At 51.2% G+C, this 24088-nt stretch overlaps 1 protein-coding gene across 4 annotated transcripts in view; it reads left to right on the top strand.

Moving 5' to 3' along the window:
• The window catches only part of LOC133130813 (F-box/WD repeat-containing protein 7-like), a 141210-nt gene that overhangs the window by 25909 nt on the left and 91213 nt on the right, over positions 1–24088 (top strand). For all 4 annotated transcript variants that reach the window (XM_061245679.1, XM_061245681.1, XM_061245680.1 and 1 more), the window contains exon 2: positions 1459–1515. The gene's annotated coding sequence lies outside the window, so the exon portion shown is untranslated. The remainder of the gene's footprint in view (positions 1–1458; positions 1516–24088) is intronic.

Raw genomic sequence — 24088 nt, forward strand, 5'->3', positions numbered from 1 at the left:
CCGTTGGCTCGCTTGTCGTGCTGCCGCCTTGTTGATCTATTTCGTGGTGGGAAGGTGGGTATTTGTTAAGTTTGGGCCTGTAATCAGACGATGGCAGGTTAATTTCCCGGGTGAACGCACTATTTATCCTGTATTGGTTGAGGTGATTTTCAGGGTGAACTGAAGCATTAGTCAGCTGTGCATTGGTATATCTGGTGATGGACAGTCCTTCCCAGGGTTTGTTTGGCTTGTGTCCCTTTCACACTGCTAGTGCACACACAGACAGAGACACTGCTGTCACACTGCTAGTGCACTCGACAGAGACACTGCTGTCACACTGCTAGTGTACACTCGACAGAGACACTACTGTCACACTGCTAGTGTACACTCGACAGAGACACTACTGTCACACTGCTAGTGTACACTCGACAGAGACACTACTGTCACACTGCTAGTGTACACTCGACAGAGACACTACTGTCACACTGCTAGTGTACACTCGACAGAGACACTGCTGTCACACTGCGAGTACACTCGACAGAGACACTGCTGTCACACTGCTAGTGTACACTCGACAGACAGTGCGCCACCAACAGCTCAGCGCCTGCGTTTGAAAACACAGCTAGCAGCAGACGAATTAGCGCTGTACGCTTTATCGGGCTAATAAACCCGATCGCTCCGGCCCACTTGCCATGGAGCAGTGATCTGTGTAAACGACGGCTGGGGCAGACGGGGCATTTCTGTAAACACCGTTTGTAACTGCGAGCAGCTGGACCCCAGGGGTTACTGCAGTTCACATGTTTTGTCTGGGAGGAGACCGGAATGCGGGAGAGTGTGTAATGAGCGTGACCGAAGAGGATGCGTCTCGGCTGCCAGAAACGCAGGCCCCGCCCCCCTCCCAGTGCGTCACTGCTGCTCGTCTGCGCTTCCCCAGGCCTGTCGGTTACACTGGCTCAATGTCAGCAGCCTTTGTTGTTTTCTGTGTTTGGGTTTAAGGAGGTCAGGCAAAGGGTGTTTGGGTTTTCTTTGTTCTGGGTTTATGGGTGCAGTTCGTTAAGGTGTTTGTAGCTCTCTTTGTCTGTGTTGCAGCAGTCTGTAATGTGTCTGTAGTTTTTATGTTTTATCGAGGTTTATAGGGTAGTGTCTAGTAGTTTTTTCTAATCATATTTTTATTCTCATTTAGTTTTTTGGAACAGTCACTAATATCAGTGGTTTTACCTTTTTGTATTTTCAGTCCTCATTGTGACAGCCTCTAAAGTGTCAGTGTCTGGCTGTTCATGCCATGCTTTTGCATGTCACGCTGTTGTGTAGTGCTGTGCAGTGTCTCTTCAGTGCAGAAAAGCCATCTGGATGACAGACCCTGTGTGTGTGCCACCAAGCCCACCCACATCACACTAACACTGACCCGCCTGATCCCCTCACACATGTGCTAACCATCTCTCTCTTCCTCCCTCTCTCCCCCTCTCTCCCTCTCTCCAGACTGCCGGGGCTCAGGGACTGAAGAAGGTGGTCCGTGGGTCAGCGGGGGGGAGAATCGTAAGTAGCCCTTGCGTTTTTTTGTCTGGGGGGCAGGGGGTGGATTGTGGTACAGAGCTGAAGGAAACTGCAGATCTTTAATCTCTGTAATTAAACGCCTCCTTCCCTCCCTCCCTGCGGCTGCCTGCCTTGCTTTGGCAGCGGAGTGCTTTCGCTCAATTAAGCATCGCCCATTCTGGACTCCGCGCCTAATACCCAGCGCGATTCGCCCGGCCAGGGGGCGGGCCAGTCCAGAGTCGTGCAGGTCAGCCAGCTGCCGATTGGCCGGACCGTGCCCAGTGACATCACCTCTGGCACTGTGCTCTGTACGAATTGGCCAGGTTAATTTAAATTGTACCGTTCCTTACACCGGGTTTGGGCATTCAGGGGTTTGGGCGAATTGAAAAGCTTTCCTAATAGAAGGTGAAGGGTATATTGAAGTTGGTCTTTTTGCAAGGACCTTAATATTTTGTAGACATGATTTATCTGGTACTTATCGGTCTGCTAACTACTTAAACTCACCTTCACAAAGCACCTCAGGGTTTCTGTTTAATGCATAAAATTCTAAATCACCCTTCTCAACCTTTAACTCGTGTAGGGTTTTGGGGCCTTGTGCCTTGGCAGTGGCCGTTGTATGACTAAACGGTGGTGCTTTTCATGCGAGTTGCTGTAGCTAAAAGCATCTGCTAAATGACTAAATTGTAATGGTAAGCTGCTCTGGCTGCTGAAAGCTGATGCAGCTCGTGAGAATGATGCTCTTCTGTCAGTGGCAGTGCTTTGCCCTCTGATAGAGTTCTCTAGGATGAGAATGGCACACAATGGGGAAATTGCTAAAATAGGCCACTCTTTGAGGAACGCTGCCTTTTCATTTTACGGATTTATTTAGGACGTGGCTGGGGTTCCCTAATGGGTCTTGACGCATTACGTGTCTGTGTGTGTGTGTGCGTGTCTGCACATGTCGGTGTGTGTCTGTACATGCTTCTGTATGCGAGTGAGAGACGCTGAGGATTTCTATTGGACAGCGCTTTCTGGAAGGCTTTGCATTGCCATGGTGTCTGCTGAAGTCACTCACTGAACTCAGACATGCAGTGTTGGAGGGCGAAGCACCTTCAGTGCGTAGAGCCTGCCGATTGGTTGAGAGGAACAGAGAACAGCCTTTGCCTGGGTGTCATTTCGGCTCCAGCCGTACCGTCGGAGCGATAGGAGGCGGATTGGATGCGGCGATGATAATGATGACGACTGTCCTCATTGCCCACAAGTATCCTCCACTGCCAGAACCTGCAGGTTCTTTCTGTATAATATACGCCGTATCCGTCATCTCCTGACTGAGAAAGCCACCCAGCTCCTAGTCCAGGCGCTGGTCATTTCCCGCCTGGATTATTGCAACTCCCTCCTAGCCGGTCTCCCAGCGTGTGCCATCAAGCCCCTCCAGCTGGTCCAGAATGCTGCAGCCCGCCTGATCACCAATCAGCCCAGGTCGGCTCATGTCACCCCGCTTCTCATTGGCCTCCACTGGCTTCCCATTGCCGCACGCATCCGTTTCAAGGCCCTAGTGTTGGCATTTCAGGCTGCTAAGGGGACTGCCCCACCTTACATACAATCCCTGATCACTCCCTACTCCCCAGCTAGACCACTCCGGTCTGCCAGCTCTGGTCGCCTTACGGTTCCCTCTCTACGTGCACCTGGTGGTCGAGCTGCACGTTCACGCCTGTTTTCCGTTCTGGTTCCTCAGTGGTGGAATGACCTGCCTACCACTGTCAGAACAGCAGAATCCCTCCCCCTATTTCGACGCAGACTCAAAACCCACCTTTTCAAACTCTACCTTAGTCCTCCCTCCTGATTTCCCCTGCCCCTCCTTTCTGATATCCCTATCCTTGTCTAACCCCCCCCAAAAAAAAAAAAAAAAAAAAAAAATTCTGATGACAACTATGTTTAGAGCAGCATTTCCTGTGTATTTTGCTAGTTTCTGGATGTGATGCTCTGACTTATGGTAGAACCTATGCACTTGTAAGTCGCTTTGGATTAAAAGCGTCTGCCAAATGACTAAAATGTAAATGTAAATGGTGTCTGCTGAAGTCACTCACTGAACTCAGACATGCAGTGTTGGAGGGCGAAGCACCTTCAGTGCGTAGAGCCTGCCGATTGGTTGAGAGGAACAGAGAACAGCCTTTGCCTGGGTGTCATTTCGGCTCCAGCCGTACCGTCGGCGCGATAGGAGGCGGATTGGATGCGGCGATGATAATGATGACGACTGCTGTCAATCCCTTCCCCCGCGGCGTTGTCCTTAGCTACGGACGGAGATAAGATGGAGCTTGGGAGCGCCATCAGCCTGGCCTCTCTCAGTCCATTACCGCATGTCCGTCCGGCACTCTAATCTTCCCCCCCGCTCTCCGGGGGCCGCTTTAACGGGCGCACCCCGTCTGTGCTCTTTACCTCGGCCTCTGGGGAGCCTGCAGGGCCTTGTGGCGGCCGAGGGCAATCACTCACGGCTCTGTTAAAACCCAGAGTTCCCTCTGCTAACCTGCCCGCATCCCTCACCCCTTCTGTGTCGTGCCTGTGCTCATCAACTGCAAATGGCTGGCTGCGGTTTGTGGGAGCTTTCTTTCTGTCTCTCACCTTCTTTCCCCCCGCTCTCTCTTTCACTCTTTCTCTGTTTTCTTGTTCTTCCTCTCTTCCTTGCCAATCATCTTTCCCTCTTTCCTACTCTTGCTCCCCCTCCTCTTTCCTTCCCTCATTATCAGTCTCTCCATCTCCCCCTAACCCTCGCTCCCTATCCCTCCCCCACCTCCCTATCCCTCCCCCTACCTCAGTTTCGTTCTTGCTCTACCTCGTTCTCTGCCTTTCTCCCTTCCTTTCCCATTCTTGCTCTCCCTTGTTCTCTCTCTCCCCCATCCCTCTCTGTGGCAGTGGGACATATGGAGCGGTGGGTGGGGTCTGTTTCTCTCACTAAGATGTGGGGGTGGGGCTCATTCATGCCCTGAAAACAGGAAGCTCCAGACACGGGGGCCTCATCCCCAACCTCTGCTGTTTTTCCCGCCGTGAGGAAACCGCCACGTCACCACGCTTCCACCGCTGTTCTCCGCTCCCCTACTGACCACCGTGCGCTGCTGTGACCTTCAGCCCCCAGGGTCAACCTGCTGTCTGTCTGTCCATATGCATGACCTCACTCTGCTCCTGTATGTCTGTCTGTCTGTCTACCTCTACAGGGCCTCTCTCTGCTCCTGTCTGTCTGTCTGTCTGTACCTCTACAGGGCCTCACTCTGCTCCTGTGTGTCTGTACCTCACTCCGCTCTTGTTTTTCTCACTATAATGTCGTGTCTGTCCCTCAATCTGTTCCTGTTTTTCTTGCTTGTCTGTCTGTTTGTACGTCTGCTCTTCTTGTGCCTCATCCATTCCTATGCTGTACTGTACTCTGCTGTCCATCTGTTTTACTGCCCAACCTTGGTCTATCTGTCTGTCCAACTGCTCTTTTTCACTGTCTGTGCCCCACAGCTTTCTCCCTGTGTTGTCTCTGTCCCACTGATCTTTCACTGTCCTCTCTGTCTGTATGTCTGTATGTCCCATGGCTTTCTTACTGTGCTGTCTCCGTCCCACTGATCTTTCACTGTCCACTCTGTCAGTATGTCTGTATGTCCCATGGCTTTCTTACTGTCCTGTCTCCGTCCCACTGATCTTTCACTGTCCTCTCTGTCTGTATCTGTATGTCCCATGGCTTTCTTACTGTTGTGTCTCTGTCCCACTGATCTTTCACTGTCCTCTCTGTCTGTATGTCTGTATGTCCCATGGCTTTCTTACTGTGCTGTCTCCGTCCCACTGATCTTTCACTGTCCACTCTGTCAGTATGTCTGTATGTCCCATGGCTTTCTTACTGTCCTGTCTCCGTCCCACTGATCTTTCACTGTCCTCTCTGTCTGTATCTGTATGTCCCATGGCTTTCTTACTGTTGTGTCTCTGTCCCACTGATCTTTCACTGTCCTCTCTATCTGTATCTGTTTGTCCGATGGCTTTCTTACTGTGCTGTCCGTCTGTCCCAATGCTCCGGCTCACCGTGCTGTCTGTCTTTGCTCTGGCTCTTGTATATGAGGGGGGCCTCAGGTCAGAAAGGAAGCTTCTAGAATCCCCAGATCATTTATTCATAAGGTTATGTCTTGGTAATGGAAGCCTTTAATCAGTATGCCGATCGCTCACTGTGAGCCACACAGGTACTTCAGCGTTCGGAATTTCAGTTATGTGCGCTATTGAAAATATGGAAATGAGAAGTAATTGGCTGGGACTCGACAGGAAGCGGGCCAGTCTTTTCGCTTGTGTGCTGCAGAGATTACTGTATTTACTTTGGCTTTTTAAATAGCAGGGGCGCACACTGGCTTTGGTGTTGAGTGTCTGCACTATTGTTTGGATATTTCTAAACAGGAAAATAACAGATGAAATCTCTCCCGTGTGCTTTCTGTCCACTTGAGGGTGCTGTGGGTGAGGGGAGAGAGGGAAAAAACTGGTCGGATCTCACTGACTCACTTTAGGTTTACATGGGTTTCAGGCACAGTTGGGAACTAAGAATCCGTTTTAGATTTTCGCATTGTTCTGCTTTGGTTAGGATTGAGCTTGATTAAGCTGACTGGATCATATTTAGATTGGCTTTGGGCAAAGGTTAAGCTTAAATAAGCTGAATGTGGTTCGGTTTTTTGCTTCCAATAAGAATCCTTGGGCTAAACTCCCATTATTTGGTTTGTAGGGTTTGTATTAGTGTTTGTGCAAAGCAACTATTAGCAGGGTGCTTAGGTGTCTGATGGCTCCTTAGCCCAGCCGGACTGGATCAGTGGGTAGAGTTGCATTGAAATAAGTGGATGCTGAAAAGCAGATTGGCAGGTGTTTAAAACGCAGACTAAGCTGAACCCCTCCCTTCAGAGCTCAACCGGGGCTCAGTGACCGTAAACCCAGACTCCATCTCACAGAGAAGCCTGTCGGTGCGCTTTGAGCTCTGCTGAAAAGAAGCTGGTCTGTGTTGGGGCGGTTTGCAGAGACTGCCGTACGGTCCCAGAGGGTCATCTGCATGTGAAAGGGGAAACGGTCTTGGCAACCGGCCCCTGCTCCGTGACCGGCCGCCAGCAGGTCGTCTCCCTCAGTTCCTCTGGCCTCCTCGCCGAGACCCCCCCCCCCCCCTTCGTTAGTCAGAGCCAGGCGTGCCGTGTCCATGGCACTTGTTACAAGTCTGCTGATTGGCTAGCTCTCTGCTCCCTCACTTTTTCGAATTGGAGCCCAATAATGCTGGCCCAACCCAGAGCCTTTCAAACAAATCTTAGCAGTGTGACAGCAGTGGCTCTGTCTCGGTGTTCAGTGTACACTAGCAGTGTCTCTATCGAGTGTACACTAGCAGTGTCTCTGAGTGTACACTAGCAGTGTCTCTGTCGAGTGTACACTAGCAGTGTCTCTGTCGAGTGTACACTAGCAGTGCGACAGCAGTGTCTCTGTCGAGTGTACACTAGCAGTGTGACGGCAGTGTCTCTGTCGAGTGTGCACTAGCAGTGCGACAGCAGTGTCTCTGTCGAGTGTACACTAGCAGTGCGACAGCAGTGTCTCTGTCGAGTGTACACTAGCAGTGTGACGGCAGTGTCTCTGTCGAGTGTGCACTAGCAGTGTGACGGCAGTGTCTCTGTCGAGTGTGCACTAGCAGTGTCTCTGAGTGTACACTAGCAGTGTCTCTGTCGAGTGTACACTAGCAGTGCGACAGCAGTGTCTCTGTCGAGTGTACACTAGCAGTGTGACGGCAGTGTCTCTGTCGAGTGTGCACTAGCAGTGTGACGGCAGTGTCTCTGTCGAGTGTGCACTAGCAGTGCGACGGCAGTGTCTCTGTCGAGTGTGCACTAGCAGTGTGACGGCAGTGGCTCCTTCTCAGTGTCGAGTGTACACTAGCAGTGTGACAGCAGTGACCCTGTCTCTGTGTCGTGAGTACCCCAGCCGCGTGAAAGGCAGCTTCGATTTCATCCCCGTAATGAGCAGCAGGAAACCAAGCGATCTGTAGACTGCAGACAGTAATGAAAGGGGCCGGTTCTGTCACTGCAGAAGGGCGTTTAATTGAGCGGCCGCTTTACAAATCACTGCTTTGTAATTGAAAGGTTAATAATCAATGTAATTGCTCAGGTCTGCCCACATTGTGCTGTCCACAGTTGACAGGTCTGGTGAAGGGGAGCAGGTTGCAGAGCTCGGTGCTCTGTGTTAATTTGCGCTCTTTACAGCCGCGCAGGCTCGCCCAGGGCTGGATGCTAGCAGTCTTCCTCCGTTTAAAAATCTAGGAGCACACTAATGCATTCCTGTTCGTACACGTGCTGAAATTATTTTTCCAGGGATGGTAGATCTCTCTACTTCCTCGTCTTCAAAGGACTTTTATGGTTAAAGCTCCATGAGTAAAAGTTCTGAATCTTTACCTTTGTCTGTTTTTAATAACTCTTACTGCATACATAACAGAATAGTTGGCCTCTTTAGACTGGTAAGAAAGGTTTCTGTTTAAGTTAGTTTAAGTTCATGGTTTTTTACTCTAGTTTGAGGAATTGGCCAGCAAGCCTTGGAGTAACTTTCCATCGTTTTCTTGGACTGTTTAGCTTTTTGGTGTCAATGCTGAAGAGCGGAATGAGGGCCATTTTTGATGATGAGTTCTGATGGGCCGCTGCTGATGATGTCATGGCTGGAGCCCACCTGCCTGAAGCAGGCTGACTCACACAGCTCTTTGAGTTGTGCTTTGAGCCGTGTCTTTCTTTACTGCAAAGCTGCACAGCCAGATCTGCCAACAGATATACACCTCTTAATAATGCCTCTCGGACAGACGCTGTTCTTTTTCAGCAGATGAGCTGCTTTGTTCTGAACCGATAAATGTAGCGCGGGCCTCGTTCCTTTCCCGCTTTTATGGTAATACTGAGCCGGTAATCTGGGGCCGAGTAATCCATCTGTGTCTCCTGGCCTGTCCCGAGGTGCCAGCTTTAATATAAGCCAGTTACCCCCGACGTCCTCCGCTCCTAACCTGTCGCAAGACTGCGAGCTGATAAACCACCGAACACAAAATGAGTTCATTCTTGTGAGGATGGTGTGAGAGGGAGAGGAGGGAGAGGCAGAGGGCCAGAGAGCCCAGGCTTTCAGGACAAGTAGGGTCAGTGAAGCCACATTATAGCTGGCACAGCCACTCCTCTGTAAATGGGAGGTAATGGACCAGGCTTCTCTGGTGCCGAATGACTGCTGTACACGCCACTGGCTTTGGCAGCGGCCACCAGCCTCTGTTCCAGGCCAGCCCGGGCCACTGGTGAAATGGATTCAGGGCAGCTATAGAACAGTTCAGGCATCGGGGTGCAGGCTCGGGCAGGGTCAGGCCGTCTCCTCCTGCTCCAGTGCTGCCAGCCACCAGAGGGCGCCGTTGCATGGGGAAAAGCAGGGACCGTTCCGGCATCACTCGCTCGGTCTCCCCTCTCTGTCAGACCATGCAGCCGCAGTGCGTTAGCGAGTGAAGCCTCGCCTCGTGTGTGAGAATGGCCCTGTTGTTTTTCTGAGAGATTCATTTCTCTTTGCTGAGTGCAGGGCAGCAATGAGTTGACCGAGCTGGATTCCCGTTTAAATTGAATTTGCGGCCTATTAATTGGCGCCGGGGCTCACTTCATCTCTATTCACGCTGAGGTGCTGTGAGTCTGAGTGGATGCCAGTGAATCTGGAGGGCTCCCCTGATCGTCTCAGAGAGCCTGATCAGCGGCTTGGCTCGTCCCTGCTGCCACACCTGTGCTCTGATCGCCCCCTGCTGGTGGGAGGCAGGAAGTGGCTCATCCCAAAACTTTGTTACAGTTGGAAAAACTTGGGAGTCTTCTGTTTTGAATCTGTATTTTTTTATTTTTTTATTTACCCGTGTGGGTTTTTCAAAAGCTGACTGACAGTCTTATTTTTATTCCGTCTACTCTCCCTGATTAATGCCCTATTTCTGGTAAAGTTGTTTGGCTTGACTTTTTTTCCTCACTTATCCTGAATCCAGTCACCAAGGCACGTTATTGTGGCCATTTGTCAGATTTGTTTATGTCTGTGTTGGCATTCGGTGCATGTTTGGCCTGCAGTGAATCTGTAGTTGCTTATCTTTTAGTCCCGACACGAATCTCACTCTGGACCTGGGTAGTGCGTGAGGCGGTGCTGTTTTAGGTGAAAGTCTTGTTTCCTTGTTCAGTGCTGTAGGATGTGATTAGAAGCCCTATCAGAAGGCCTGTGTACCTTTGGAATATGGATTGTGTCTGGGGAGACTTGGCATAAGAAATGTTGATTGGCTATGCCGGTGCTAGTTCATTTCAACAGACATCTATTATTGCATTATTATTTTCACATTTTATTTGGCAGACGTTTTTATCCAAAGTCACGTACAAAAATGTTTTTGTTGGGGAACGCCTGAGAGCAACATCGACGTTCTCCTCTGTTGTACATCGCTCTGGGTAAGATGGTTTGCTAATTGATTGCAATGTCGTGCAATTGTACCGGCTGTAAATCGACTGCCGATCCTCCCCCTTGACATTTAGCAGAGGCCCGTATCCTGTGTGCAGAAGCTCTCAGAAAGCAGTCTGCCGCGGCGCTGAAAGGAGAGGAATCGGCCCCTCGCTGAGAAGATGGCTCTGCTGGACAGCTCTCGCCAGCCGGGCAGCGGGGGGGCTCTTTGTCCCGCGCCCGGGCCCGTCAGTCACGTACCACGCCGCCGCGGTCATGATGACCGCAGGCCGATAACTCACTCCAAACAATGCCTGCTTTGGAAAGGAAAGGGCAGGTGGCGCAAACAACTCCCAACACTGCCCTCTTATAACCCCGTGGGTCTGCTGCAGTGTGCTTAGCTGGAGTTTAAACCTCGAGACCACGGATCTGCATACCAACTGGAGCAGATATCCAAAGCTGTGGACTGTTTAAGATTTAGATATTCCAATGCTTTGAAATTCAGATGTGCGGTTTAGAGGTTTAAACCTGCAGCACAGAGAGTGAGGAAATGGGACCTGGGACCTGATGGAGGAACTTTAAGTCACTTATTTATATTTGTATATAAGCATATTTGGAATCACGATTGTCAACCAAATGCTGTAGAATTTATATCTTTTTAACAAGCATTTGTGATGAAAACTAAGGTTTCTGTTTGTTTGTTTGAATGTGATCGTCCTCACCGGTCACCTTGGTGCACACTGGGGCAGTTGAAGTCCGGCGCTATTGTTTTGATGATCAGTAGGTCTACGCTGGCTTTTATTATTGGCTGAGCCTATTGGGGAGATTACCGCCGGCTTCGCCGAAGACCCTCATAACTCAGCGGCGGGGTTCCTCGCTGTTACCCACAGAGGAATGTTTCTCTACCTGCTTTACATGAACCTTATTTATAGACTGTTAGCCTTTGGGGGAAACCGTACCCCCACCTTCAAATCCGTGTCTCGGTTCCGCGGGTGTGGAGAATGTGTGTAATGCGCTCGGGAACCTGCTGTAAACGTCCGTGCGTCTGCGGTTTGAAGCTGCTCCAGTAATCCGCAGGCTTGTTCCTGACTGACGCGCCGCCGTTTCCCGCCAGGTTCACAGGCCTTCCCCGGGAAGGCTCGTCAAATGTCTTCATCTGTCGTTTTATTTCTTTATTTTCTGCAAAACCGCATAATTCCAGCCAGACTATCCGTAATGAAATTGGACTCACTCAAGCTGAAAGGCTGAAGTCAGTCTAGTTGAAAGCCGTTCTCTTAAAAGGATGCGACTGCTTGACTTTGGAGAGCCCAGCGCCATCCCCTTGTCCCTTTCCCCTGTGCATTATGCTGTGATGTATTTGTTAGTACCAGTTCAAGGTCGATGAATTGAATTTTGCTCACAGACATGGGAGTGCTGGCCTTGAGTGGTGGGAACAGTGCTGGTTTCTGATTGGCTCTTTCACGCTGGTGCCCCCCTGACCCCTCCCTGGCAGAAGGGGATGAGCTGGACTCCCTGATGGTCTTGCCATGGAACAAACACGTTGCTGGGAAACTGCCTGGCAATCCCTTCGTTTTTCAGGTTATTTAAGGTTATTTGGTAAAATGGAACCTTCTGGAAGGAGCATGTTCCCGATATTGAGGTTTATTTAAGCTGAAGAGCAATCTGTTTCTGTTTGACCTTGAGACACCGCAGTGTTCAGCCTAATAGAATTTAAAGTTTTAGTTTTTTTTTAGTTTGCTACCACATGTTCACTCATCCTTACTTGTCCACCTGAAAGTAGAAGCTCACATTGGTCTCTACACATCATGATTGACATGCTTGGCTGCCAATGGCATATTTAGTTAAATGGTAAATGGACTGTAGTTATAGCCAATGCGTTTTACAATTAATGCCTCTCATTCACGTATTCACACACACTCGCGCACTAACGACGAAAGGCAGCCATGCTGGGCACTAATTGGTTCGTTGAGCGGAATTAGGAGTTTTGTGTCTTATTGTCAATTAGGGCTCTGGCTCAAGGACACTTCGATCCATGGCCTTCTGGGCAAAAGTGTCAAAGAGAGTTCAACACTGTTTGGCAGGCGACCGCTCTGCTTCTCGAGGTAATGTCAGCCTCAACATTAGCTCACCGATGAAGGCGTGGAGCTTTCATGAATATAGCGCTGAATGGTAATCCCTCTGCATTCCCCCTGCGCTGGTGTCTTAATGAGCACGGGAGCTCGGCCCTTCCTGAGCTCGGAATAACCCGTCTCCGTATCTGGAAGCTAACACCGGGTGTGCTGAAACCCGGGGGATGGCTTCAGCCTGCCGTCGTCTTTAGGGTCCGATTAGACGCTCTCTCCGGAGGCAGCTGGGGCGCTGAGCAGAGCGGCTCCTCTGCTGCGTGGAGACGGCCGTGGTAATTGGAAAAGCGTCGACATGTTAACACCTCCCTGGCACGACCCGGGGCTGTTAGCGGGGTGTTGTACCGAGGCCGCCTTGCTGCAGCGGGGGACCGGGAGGCGTGAACCGGGACGCCACCTGAATCAGGGCCGCCTGTGGGGAGTGGAGCCACCACCTGTCTCTCCGCTATAAACTCTGCATCGGCACCGAGTGTTTCAGCAAAACATACTCTTCAGCTGCCGCTCCATTAGCCTGTAGCGCTTCATGATAAACGGATGGAGGAGTGAGCAGCTCCTCTCCAGAGTCTAACGTGTCACACAGAACAACACACGGATCAACAGACGCACCATTACCTGGTGTTGTACATGCTGACCACTGAGCACATGACACCACTGAACACAGTCACTGAATACTTAACACACTGGCTAAGCCCTGAATGCATCACCCAAGACACCAAGTACTAAATGCAGTGACTACTGAGCACATTGAACGAATGCCAACACTGACTAGGTATGTGCTGAATGCAGTGACGGAACATGCTGCTTAAGTACTGAACATAGTGACTAAATACTGAACACACTCTAATAAACTCGGTGATTCAATATTGTGGACATTTACTGAGTACCTTGCACAGAGGCTGTCTGAATACTAAACACTGTGACTAATTATGCAACATGCCACCTGTATGGGTACTGAGCGCAGTCACTGTATATCAGCTGTCCAGAGCTAATGATTGCTGAGCTCTATTGAGTGTGAGATTACAGGGCTTATTGGCTACATGATTGCTCCTGGCCACTGTGATTGGCCACGACTGAATAAATGGAGTGGCTGGATCACAAGGCCGGGCCCCTGTCGGAGAGGAGGGAGGTTTGTGCTGGTGCGTGAGGCACTCTGTCCTCAGCGGATCCCCGGGCCGGAACAGGGCGATGCCAAAATGTGCTCGGACTCCCATCATCACGGGCTGTTTATGGCGTTGGCGGCGCGCCCCCTCTCTCCTGCCGTGGTGAGCGCAGGTACGATCACCGCTCAGGCTCTCCGACGGCCGTCGCCTTGGCGATGCCCTGCGCTTCCTGCGAACAGAATACCCCTCAAACATAGGAAATGCCATTTGAGGAACGACTGCAGGAGCCGTGTGATGAACAGGGGGACCCGTGAGGACAGTGACCCCACAGAACAGAACTCGCCGTGAAATATGATATCCAAGCTGCTGCATACGCGATTAATGCAGGAAGTAATATTTTAAATTAGTTTTGGAGTTGGGCTGAGAAAATTAAAAGCGTGAATCTTTAAATGGGTTTCTGTATATATATATTTTTCCCCCTCTGCAACGTTTCTCTCTTAAACGTTTAGCCTGTGGGAGTTTGCCGTATCTTGGCAGTTTAGGGTTGGAACTCTAAACTGCCTATCTCTCGTTGGTGCTGCTGCAGGTGAGTCTCTGAGAAAGAGACTACTCAGAAGGGAAACTGAACTAGTGGGATGGGATTGGCGGGCGATACGCCCACTCTCTCACCCGCACTCATCCCTTTTCCTGCTGTTCACTGTGCACCGACTACGGGAGAAGGGAGCCATTTTCTCTCTCTCCTCCCCCTGCTCTAAAAGTGCTTTTCTAACCTTTCCTGCCCCAACTGTGTGGAAAATCATCAGCACTTTATTGGAAGGAAGATTGAGGCAATTTTGCGCTTGTTTACCTGCGGTCAGCCTGATGCGTTCCCGCGGTCGGTGCTGTGGGGGCTGATGGGAACTGAAGTAATGACGACAGGCGAGTAGGGCCGCTGTGTTCCCCCCCCGCCGCCCTCCGTCTGTCAGTCACTCTGCCGCCTGTCACGGCCCGGCGGCGTTCAGCGCCCAACCCGCGTACCGCATTCAGCAGAGGGAGCGGGGACCGGCACCAACAGGAGCAGCATCACCGTCGCCCGCGGTAACCGTATCTGTTCCCGCAGACGAGGCGCGCGAGCCCAGGGGGAGGGCTCGGCCGGGAGGGGGCGTGGCCACGCGCCGAGGAGAGGCGTGCCAGAACTGTGGGAGAGGACAGCGAGTGAAGGAGGGAGAGAGCGAGGCGGGGAGGGAGGGAGGGAGGGGTGTGTCGACGGAGAGGAGAGGGAGTGAGAGCGAGAGAGAGAGAGAGAGGAGGGAGGATCAGAGTGAATAGATGGAGTGTCAGCAGCAGCCGAGTGAAGCAAGGTGAAACGGGGGGCCCCTTCCGCACGCGCTTCCCCCCCCCGGAACCTTCCGGACGTGCCGCCAGACGAGAGGGCAGCAGGGTCACGAGGTCCCGGGACCGCTCCCCATGGGCTGCGGGGTCGCGGCGGGGTCGGAGAACGCGGGGCTCGCCCGGCACAGCTAAGCGAAGAGGAGAAACCGCGACCGCGACCGTCACCAGCAGCTCCTCAGTCACCCCCTCATGAGCAGGTCCATGTGCGGCTGTGGCTGCAGCATCATCTCCTCTCTGATGAAGAGGCTCGGGCGCACCACCTGCTGCTCCGACCTGTTAGCCTGCGGCCACGCGCCCGAGCACCTGCAGCGCCTAGCAACCGGCTGCCCGCCGCCCAAGGTAACGCCGCCGAGCCGGGGCCGGGCCGTCCTACCGGCTCATTGTCTTTGTTGCGATCCGTGTCGTCTTGAACAGGGAGCAGGTTAAGTGAATTTCTGCCGCTTTTCATGAGCTGATTATCTCGGTTGCGATCGCTGTTGTCGGCGAGTAGTCTGCAGGTTAATTGGAGTTCTGTTCTGTTTGAGTTGATTATCTTTTCTGTCGCTGTCATCGGTGAGTGAGGTGCAGATTATGTCGAATTTCCCCTGTATTTATGAGATTTTTGTTTTTATCCTCCCTGTCATCAGTGAATGCGATGATGGATAAGTGGATTTCTGAGCAGATTATCATCCTGGCGGTGTGGGTTGGGTGGAGTTCTTTTCCGCATTTAGCAGATGTTTTTTATCTGGATTGAATTACTCTTGACATTTTTGCATGCATTCCCTTTAAAAGTCTCAATATTTTTTACTAAAAATAATTCTGGTTCATTTCACCCCAGATGGGAGCTGGACCCACAACCTTTGCATTACAAGCCCAGTTCCCTAACCACTGCACTGTGCTGCATCAGTTGGTCTGTTATTGGTCAGTGAAGGAAGACGTTTGTTCATAAGTAGACGGGAGAAATTCAGTCTGTGCTTTCAGTAACATTACACAGGCTGCTGTAATAGCTTATTGCGGGTTAAGTACTTTTATTGTGGGAGGAGGCTCAAGTTTCAATAGCTTAAAGAGGCTTGGTGGGAAACATAATTCCAGAAATATCAGTAATGTAATACTTTTAGTGATATTTGCGCTGTACTGCTGCCTTTCTGAAAGAGGTGAGGCATCGCAGAGAACTCTCGCTAATTTCCCTGTCTCTCCATTTCTCACATCACTGCCTTGTTCTGCCAGCAGGAGGCACTGTGGCAGGAGCTTTCAGCACTAAACAGAGTATTTTGTGGTCATTTCCTGCATGGGGCTCAGTTTACTCTGCAGGAGCGAGGGTAAAGGCCTCAGAGAGGGTATCGATCAGTGAAAGTCGCTCTGAGACGCGGGCAGATTCCACAGACGCAGGCCTATTTATAGGGGAGCTCGTCTCCGCTCTCCGGCAAGATAGCAGGCCTTAATCCCTTTGGGATTCACGGCCATAAAGATTAACATTCTCCACATTACAACCTTTTAGCTGGGCCCGGTAAATCTCCCCAGCAGCAGTGAGCGGTGTGTGCGCACCGTGTTGCTTATTGACCCCTGTCTTTATGCACTGTGCAGTCAAAGGAAAAGTGCATCCAAAGTCCTGTTGCCATAGTAAAGTCTGAAAGAGAAAGAAGGTCGTTGTGTGTGTGTGTGTGTGTGTGTGTGTGTGCGCTGGTAAGTGCACCACCTTCTTTGTGTGCTGGTATGTGGATGCGTGCACACATGCGCTTGTGTTATGTGTGAAATTCTTGGTGTAATAAATCTGCGCGCTACACCATGAGCGCCCTGCTCAGTAACACGATGGGACTATGCTTAAGGTTGCCTCCTGTACATTAGAGGAGCATCTGTGGCCCTCGGCAGTCATGAACAGGACAGCAGCACCAGGGCCATGAGTCTGGTCAGTGTGCTTCATAGCACCCCCACCCCCACACCTGCGCACCACCGCTGTCCTCATCATTTCCCCGGCCCCTCTGAGCCCCCCCGCCAGGTCCCTCATATGAATTTAAGGGCCTCATTAAAGCACCACTCTGGCGCGTGTGGCCTGGTGGGAGATTTAGTGCACGTCTGTGACAGTGGTCTGAAACTCCCCTGCTGGAGGGGCCTGGTTGTCTGCAGGCTTTAAGTGATTTAAACCCCTGATTGGCTGCGCACCTGGTTTCCCGGCCCTTTTATTGGCTGCTGTGGAATCCGCGGAGACCTGCAAATGCTAGCGAGCGAAAGACAGACGGCTAGTTCCTGGTGGCAGGCCAGGTTCTCCGGGTTTAATGGCCTGCAGCCCCCACACGGGGCCCCTGCGGCCCCCAGCAGCGTGCAGAGGCTCACACCTGCAGAGCCACGTGTGGACAGAGTACATGGGCCCCTACGGGACTGCGTACACGGGCCCCTGCGGCCCCAGCGGGGTGCAGAGGCTCACACCTGTGTGTACCCTCTGCTCCAGCGCACACAACGCTAGCCTCATCTAATATGATGGGTCTATATAGCACGTTTACATATGAATCGTATAGCATCATGTAGGCTGTCTGGAAGATTGTGTATAATGCCTAGGGGATGGCTGTAGCTTGGGGTGTTCTGGGTGTTCCAGTAATGAGGCAGTGTTCAGGGCTGTTCTCTGCTTCGTGACCTCCTTCAGACCCCAGAGCCACTTACAGGGCTCACAGCCACCTGTCGTCCGTCCTGCTAACCAATAAAGGGCCGTCTGTGATAGGGGGTGTGGTTGACGGGGCGCGGGGTTAAAATATGCCAGTTTCCATCGTGCTGAACCCAGTATTGAGTCGCGGCGAGTCGTCAGATTTGTAGCTGCGCTTAGCAGACTGCTCGCATGAATTACGTATGCCCTGGAAGAACTCGAGACCTAGTGCAAAAAAAAAAAAAAAAAAAAAAGAGGAACTTTGATTTATTTTTCCAAAGCCGGCGCTTAGACAACGGTCTCTAAGATAAAGAATGAAGAAGGACCTGAACTGCAGCACTAAATCAGCTTTGGGCTAGTTTTCTGACCGCCCTGCCTTTCAGTCTGATCCATATTTTTGCTGTTTTTGTCCCCCTGTTCACAGCTGTGAATGTAATTTAAGTGATGTGTTGGTTTCACAGAAATTAACGGCCGGTTTTCTCTTTCTCCACTGGTCTGGAGGCATGATAGTCACTGGCAACACGCCGTATAACCCTCTATCCTACCACGCCGTTAAAATACTCTACTTTAGACATTTTAAATACAGTTGCTTTAATTTTCTTGAACATTCATAATGAATATGCAGAAATATTCATTGCTGCTTTGGATCCCCATTTGGTATAATGGCAGCTATGGGGTGCCACTGCCCTTTATACTCGTAAATCAGATATTCCAGACCCCTGCTCAGGTTTGATCTAGTCATTCTTTATCTACACTGCTCTCCAGTTCTCCAGAATCAGAGAGCCCTGTCATTCTTGATATATGTAGTCCTGTATGATTTGAAAGTGGATCCAAAACTGAGGGTGGGGTTTTGAAAGGTAAGGGCAGGAGTGTCTAACCCCATTCCTGGAGAGCCGCAGTGTCTGCAGACACGTTAGGCTCTGGACTCCACGTGTGTAGATGCATTCAGTGGCTTACTGGAGCTCGAGCTGCTTCATTTTCCATTTGCCCTCATGGTTATTATGGCTTCATTGGTGCAGGCCCATGCCTGTTCACTGCTGTATTACCCTTTCACCAAGGAGACTGTGCACCTCACAGGTCACAACTGTCGGAAATTCCAGGTCAAGTACACGCTCGCGCCGGTTAAATAATTAAGAATGGAAGTTGGCCCGAAACCGTGAAATGGATCAGCCCTCGTACAGTGTGCCCCTGTCCCCTGGGCTGTCCGCTCCCCCCGCGGGCCCTGGGGCTAGACTGTGCAATCTGAGAGGGCCCCGATGACCTCCCCGCCCTTCGACACAGCGCTAACGCTCTGCCACTCTCAAGGTCACCCAGCGGATGGAGCTCTGCCCCAGCTGCCATGTCTCTAGGTGTTCCTGTGCTCCTGTCTACTCCACCCTGCTCCTGTCTACTCCACCCTGCTCCTGTGCTCCTGTCTACTCCACCCTGCTCCTGTGCTCCTGTCTACTCCACCCTGCTCCTGTCTACTCCACCCTGCTCCTGTGCTCCTGTCTACTCCACCCTGCTCCTGTGCTCCTGTCTACTCCACCCTGCTCCTGTGCTCCTGTCTACTCCACCCTGCTCCTGTGCTCCTGTCCACTCCACCCTGCTCCTGTGCTCCTGTCTACTCCACCCTGCTCCTGTGCTCCTGTCTACTCCACCCTGCTCGTGTGCTCCTGTCTACTCCACCCTGCTCGTGTGCTCCTGTCCACTCCACCCTGCTCCTGTGCTCCTGTCTACTCCACCCTGCTCCTGTGCTCCTGTCCACTCCACCCTGCTCCTGTGCTCCTGTCTACTCCACCCTGCTCCTGTGCTCCTGTCCACTCCACCCTGCTCCTGTGCTCCTGTCTACTCCACCCTGCTCCTGTGCTCCTGTCTACTCCACCCTGCTCCTGTGCTCCTGTCTACTCCACCCTGCTCCTGTGCTCCTGTCTACTCCACCCTGCTCCTGTGCTCCTGTCCACTCCACCCTGCTCATGTGCTCCTGTCTACTCCACCCTGCTCCTGTGCTCCTGTCTACTCCACCCTGCTCCTGTCCGCTCAGTTACACTCCTTTTTGCCAGCTCTTCCGCTGCAACTGCCTGGTTTTTCCATTTGATTTGTTGTTAATGTGGTCCGTGACATGGAAGGGCAGAAGCACCTGTTCCTCTGTGGGCTGATCCAGACAGGTTTTTACTGGTGCAATTTACTGCTCGTTAATCAGTGAAAATTAGGCCCCTGCTTGTGTTCCGCTGGACTGGAACCTGGTGTTGATGTGCGCTGCTGTTATGAATCAAATTGACCTAGAGAAGGGGAGTCTGGTCTTACCTGGACAGGGCCACAGCAAGTGCAGGTTTTTGTTTTTGCCCAGTCCTAGGGCACCTGATTCTGCCAGTTAACTCAGATGGGCTTCATAAGTAGAATCTGGAGTTGTACTGCTGGGTTAAGACAAACAACTTGCACCCACAATGGCCCTTTTTGGATAAGATTAGAAACCCCTGACCTAGAGAGTTAATTATATCACTGGATTGTCATGATATACTCAGTCTAGAATTGGCTTAAGGCAAAAGATTTAGTGATTTGAATGACTATATGATGAGAACCTCTGGCTTGTTTTGATTCTCATGAGTATTTCTGGAGGGGTCAGGGAAATCCCTGTCCAGACTTCATGGTAACTTCTGGGTAATTCTGGATAAATCTGTTATTCGTGTTCTCTTTCCCAGAAATATGAATGAAAGCAGATCTGGCTACAGGAAGTCCTTTTTTGCAGGGACTTTGGCATGTGTTAGTCGGGGGCAGGTGTGTTCGGCGAGAATCATTCAGCTATTTGATCTGCCGGGACTCGGGGAGAAAGAATATGAAATGAGTAAACGTGCCTAATCCCTAGTTTACAGAAAAGAGAATACCGTGCTGTTTCGTATTGGATTGATGCATGTTGCGCATTCATTCTTCTACAGCTAACATGCTTTATGCTTCTTTCCAAAGAAAGTGTGTGCGAGCTTCATTAAGTCGGCTTGGCAGCGCTGCAGGGCTTGAATGTGTTTCTGAGATGAGATGAGAGGGAGAGAACGTTGGACGGAAGCCTCTGTTCCTGGGGAGCGGGTGTTTACACGCCTGTGGAGGCTCACCTCTGCTGTACGAGATGCAGACAGATGGGCTTTCTGCAAGGAACGCGGTTTCGCAATCAGCGTGCGCGCGATTCATCACCTGGGACCCCGAACGCACACAGCTGCACCCTCAGACAAGGGCCCTCATGTGGATATGGCTGTGGCTTGCACACTCAGACCAGTGCTCTCATGGGAATATGGCTGTGGCTTGCACACTCAGACCAGGGCCCTCATGTGAATATGGCTGTGCCTTGCACGCACAGACAAGGACCGTCATCTGAATCTGGCTGTGCCTTGCACACTCAGACCGGGGCCCTCATGTGAATATGGCTGTGCCTTGCACACACAGACAAGGGCCCTCATGTGAATATGGCTGTGCCTTGCACACTCAGACCAGGGCCCTCATGTGAATATGGCTGTGCCTTGCACCCTCAGATGAGCCCTAGTTCCTGACTGTGAACTATGATTGAGATGCTCACAAGTATGATGCCCATGATCCTGACTGCTGCAATATGTAGAGGTTGTAATTCACTGAAGGCCATTTTATGAAGATGAAGCAGACTGACGGGCTTTCTGCCAGGAATGCGGTTTTGCGGTAGTCGCTGTATAGAACACATTACCTATAATGACCTGTATGATATTTCCTGTCGCCTGTCTGTTTGCAGTATAAATTTGCATTGTAACCCTAACCCTCCTGAAGGAGTGCTGTACCTATCCTGTCGTCGCTGTATAGATGATAACACATTACCTATAACGGCCTGTGTGATATGTCCTGTCACCTGTCAGCTTCACATGTGACCAGTATGGACTCCTCACATTTCCGATTGTCTTTATCTATTGTCTTTTCATCTGTAGCCTTTGTGTTCAGGCGCTGCACATAACTGCGGCAGAATAGTCCCCCGGGAAGTATTTGTATGCGCGTGTGAGCGTTCGCATGGTAAACACAACGGAAAGATAATGAGCTGTTTTGTGAAGCTACTGCCGTCTTTTTTTGATAAATTATCCTGTTTTCAAAGCAGCCCTTTGATTATGTTGACCTTGGGTCATGAGCGATTGCTTCTACATAATTAACGGCTGATTGCGTGAAGGCTCTCCTCTGCGTGACGCACCGAAGACGTCCGGCAGGCGGCCTGATTAAACGCCCCAGAAGAAAGCCTTACCTGCAATTAAGGCCGCGCAATCAGAGCCGCGCGCGGTAAATGCACCGCAGACATTTTGTGATGTGTCGCTACCCTTTTTCATTCTCTCTTTCTGAGCGACCGCCCCCCCCCGTTGTGTCAAGCAGGCCTGAGCTCTGCCGTGGTTGCAGATTGCTCGAGCGTTCATTGCAGATCTTCTCAGTCGCAGGCTAATCTGCAGGCGCAGGAGGTTGGAGGAGGTCAGGCCGAGTGTAATATGGTGATAATCGCCATTCACATTGCATTGTAGTCTCCTATTGCCATTCAGTACTCACTGTGGTTTAAAAAAACTGAAGAAACGAGAGTGGATTATCTGGTGCACCTACAAGATCTGTGGCAGCATTACCACTTGGATTGATCACATGCTGAAGAGCTCCATCTGTCTGCTCCTACTCATTGCTCCAGAGATCATAGAAGCGCTGGAGATATTTTTTGGAAGGTTGGGCCTGACATGCAGCTGGAGTCTGGAAGCCCAGCTGATGTCACACCATCAGCATTTAGAGAAGACTGCGCCTGGTCACTGTGCGGCTCGCTGTAGATTCACTCTGCTCTGTCTCTGTGGGGCTCACTCTAGATTCACTCTGCTCTGTCTCTGTGGGGCTCACTCTAGATTCACTCTGCTCTGTCTCTGTGGGGCTCACTCTAGATTCACTCTGCTCTGTCTCTGTGGGGCTCACTCTAGATTCACTCTGCTCTGTCTCTGTGGGGCTCACTCTAGATTCACTCTGCTCTGACTGTGGGGCTCACTCTAGATTCACTCTGCTCTGACTGTGGGGCTCACTCTAGATTCACTCTGCTCTGACTGTGGGGCTCACTCTAGATTCACTCTGCTCTGTCTCTGTGGGGCTCACTCTAGATTCACTCTGCTCTGACTGTGGGGCTCACTCTAGATTCACTCTGCTCTGACTGTGGGGCTCACTCTAGATTCACTCTGCTCTGACTGTGGGGCTCACTCTAGATTCACTCTGCTCTGTCTCTGTGGGGCTCACTCTAGATTCACTCTGCTCTGACTGTGGGGCTCACTCTAGATTCACTCTGCTCTGTCTCTGTGGGGCTCACTCTAGATTCACTCTGCTCTGACTGTGGGGCTCACTCTAGATTCACTCTGCTCTGTCTCTGTGGGGCTCACTCTAGATTCACTCTGCTCTGACTGTGGGGCTCACTCTAGATTCACTCTGCTCTGTCTCTGTGGGGCTCACTCTAGATTCACTCTGCTCTGTCTCTGTGGGGCTCACTCTAGATTCACTCTGCTCTGTCTCTGTGGGGCTCACTCTAGATTCACTCTGCTCTGTCTCTGTGGGGCTCACTCTAGATTCACTCTGCTCTGTCTCTGTGGGGCTCACTCTAGATTCACTCTGCTCTGACTGTGGGGCTCACTCTAGATTCACTCTGCTCTGACTGTGGGGCTCACTCTAGATTCACTCTGCTCTGACTGTGGGGCTCACTCTAGATTCACTCTGCTCTGTCTCTGTGGGGCTCACTCTAGATTCACTCTGCTCTGACTGTGGGGCTCACTCTAGATTCACTCTGCTCTGTCTCTGTGGGGCTCACTCTAGATTCACTCTGCTCTGACTGTGGGGCTCACTCTAGATTCACTCTGCTCTGTCTCTGTGGGGCTCACTCTAGATTCACTCTGCTCTGTCTCTGTGGGGCTCACTCTAGATTCACTCTGCTCTGTCTCTGTGGGGCTCACTCTAGATTCACTCTGCTCTGTCTCTGTGGGGCTCACTCTAGATTCACTCTGCTCTGTCTCTGTGGGGCTCACTCTAGATTCACTCTGCTCTGACTGTGGGGCTCACTCTAGATTCACTCTGCTCTGACTGTGGGGCTCACTCTAGATTCACTCTGCTCTGACTGTGGGGCTCACTCTAGATTCACTCTGCTCTGTCTCTGTGGGGCTCACTCTAGATTCACTCTGCTCTGACTGTGGGGCTCACTCTAGATTCACTCTGCTCTGTCTCTGTGGGGCTCACTCTAGATTCACTCTGCTCTGACTGTGGGGCTCACTCTAGATTCACTCTGCTCTGTCTCTGTGGGGCTCACTCTAGATTCACTCTGCTCTGACTGTGGGGCTCACTCTAGATTCACTCTGCTCTGACTGTGGGGCTCGCTGCAGATTCACTCTGCCATGAGGCTGACTGAGCCATCAGGCCTCGGATGGATGCAGCACATTGAAGTTGGCAAATTGCGTTTCAAAGTTGATTTAGCAAAATCGCCTTATTAATCTGGAGTGTTATGAAGGGTCATCTCAGCGTTCAGTGACATTAAAAATGTGATGGTTTTTAGATGAGTAGATGAGTGGTGATCACGGCAAGGGCAAAATTGTAATATCTCTCTCTGCCTGTGATTCTCTGTCTTTCTCTCTGTGTGTCTCTTTCTCTTTCTCTGCATTTTAATCTCCTGATTAATGGAGCTCTTTCGCCGAATGGCAAACCCGCTGTCCAGCGCCGTCTCTTCAGGCTCCCACTGATGCCATTTGTATTGAACAAAGGTTGTGGTTTTATGACACAGCGCAGTGTGGATGCTGTTTGTTCTCTCTCTCTCTCTCTCTGTCTCTCTCTCTCTCTCTGTCTCTCTCTCTCTCTCTCTCTCTGTCTCTCTCTCTCTCTCTCTCTCTCTCTCTCCCCCTCTCCCTCTCCAAGGCATCCCACTCTCCAGTGCCATTTCAGAATTCTGTCGAGGATAAAATCCTTTCAGTGTCATTTAACCT

This window comes from Conger conger, chromosome 6, assembly GCF_963514075.1.
Source record: "Conger conger chromosome 6, fConCon1.1, whole genome shotgun sequence".
Classification (NCBI taxonomy): domain Eukaryota; kingdom Metazoa; phylum Chordata; class Actinopteri; order Anguilliformes; family Congridae; genus Conger; species Conger conger.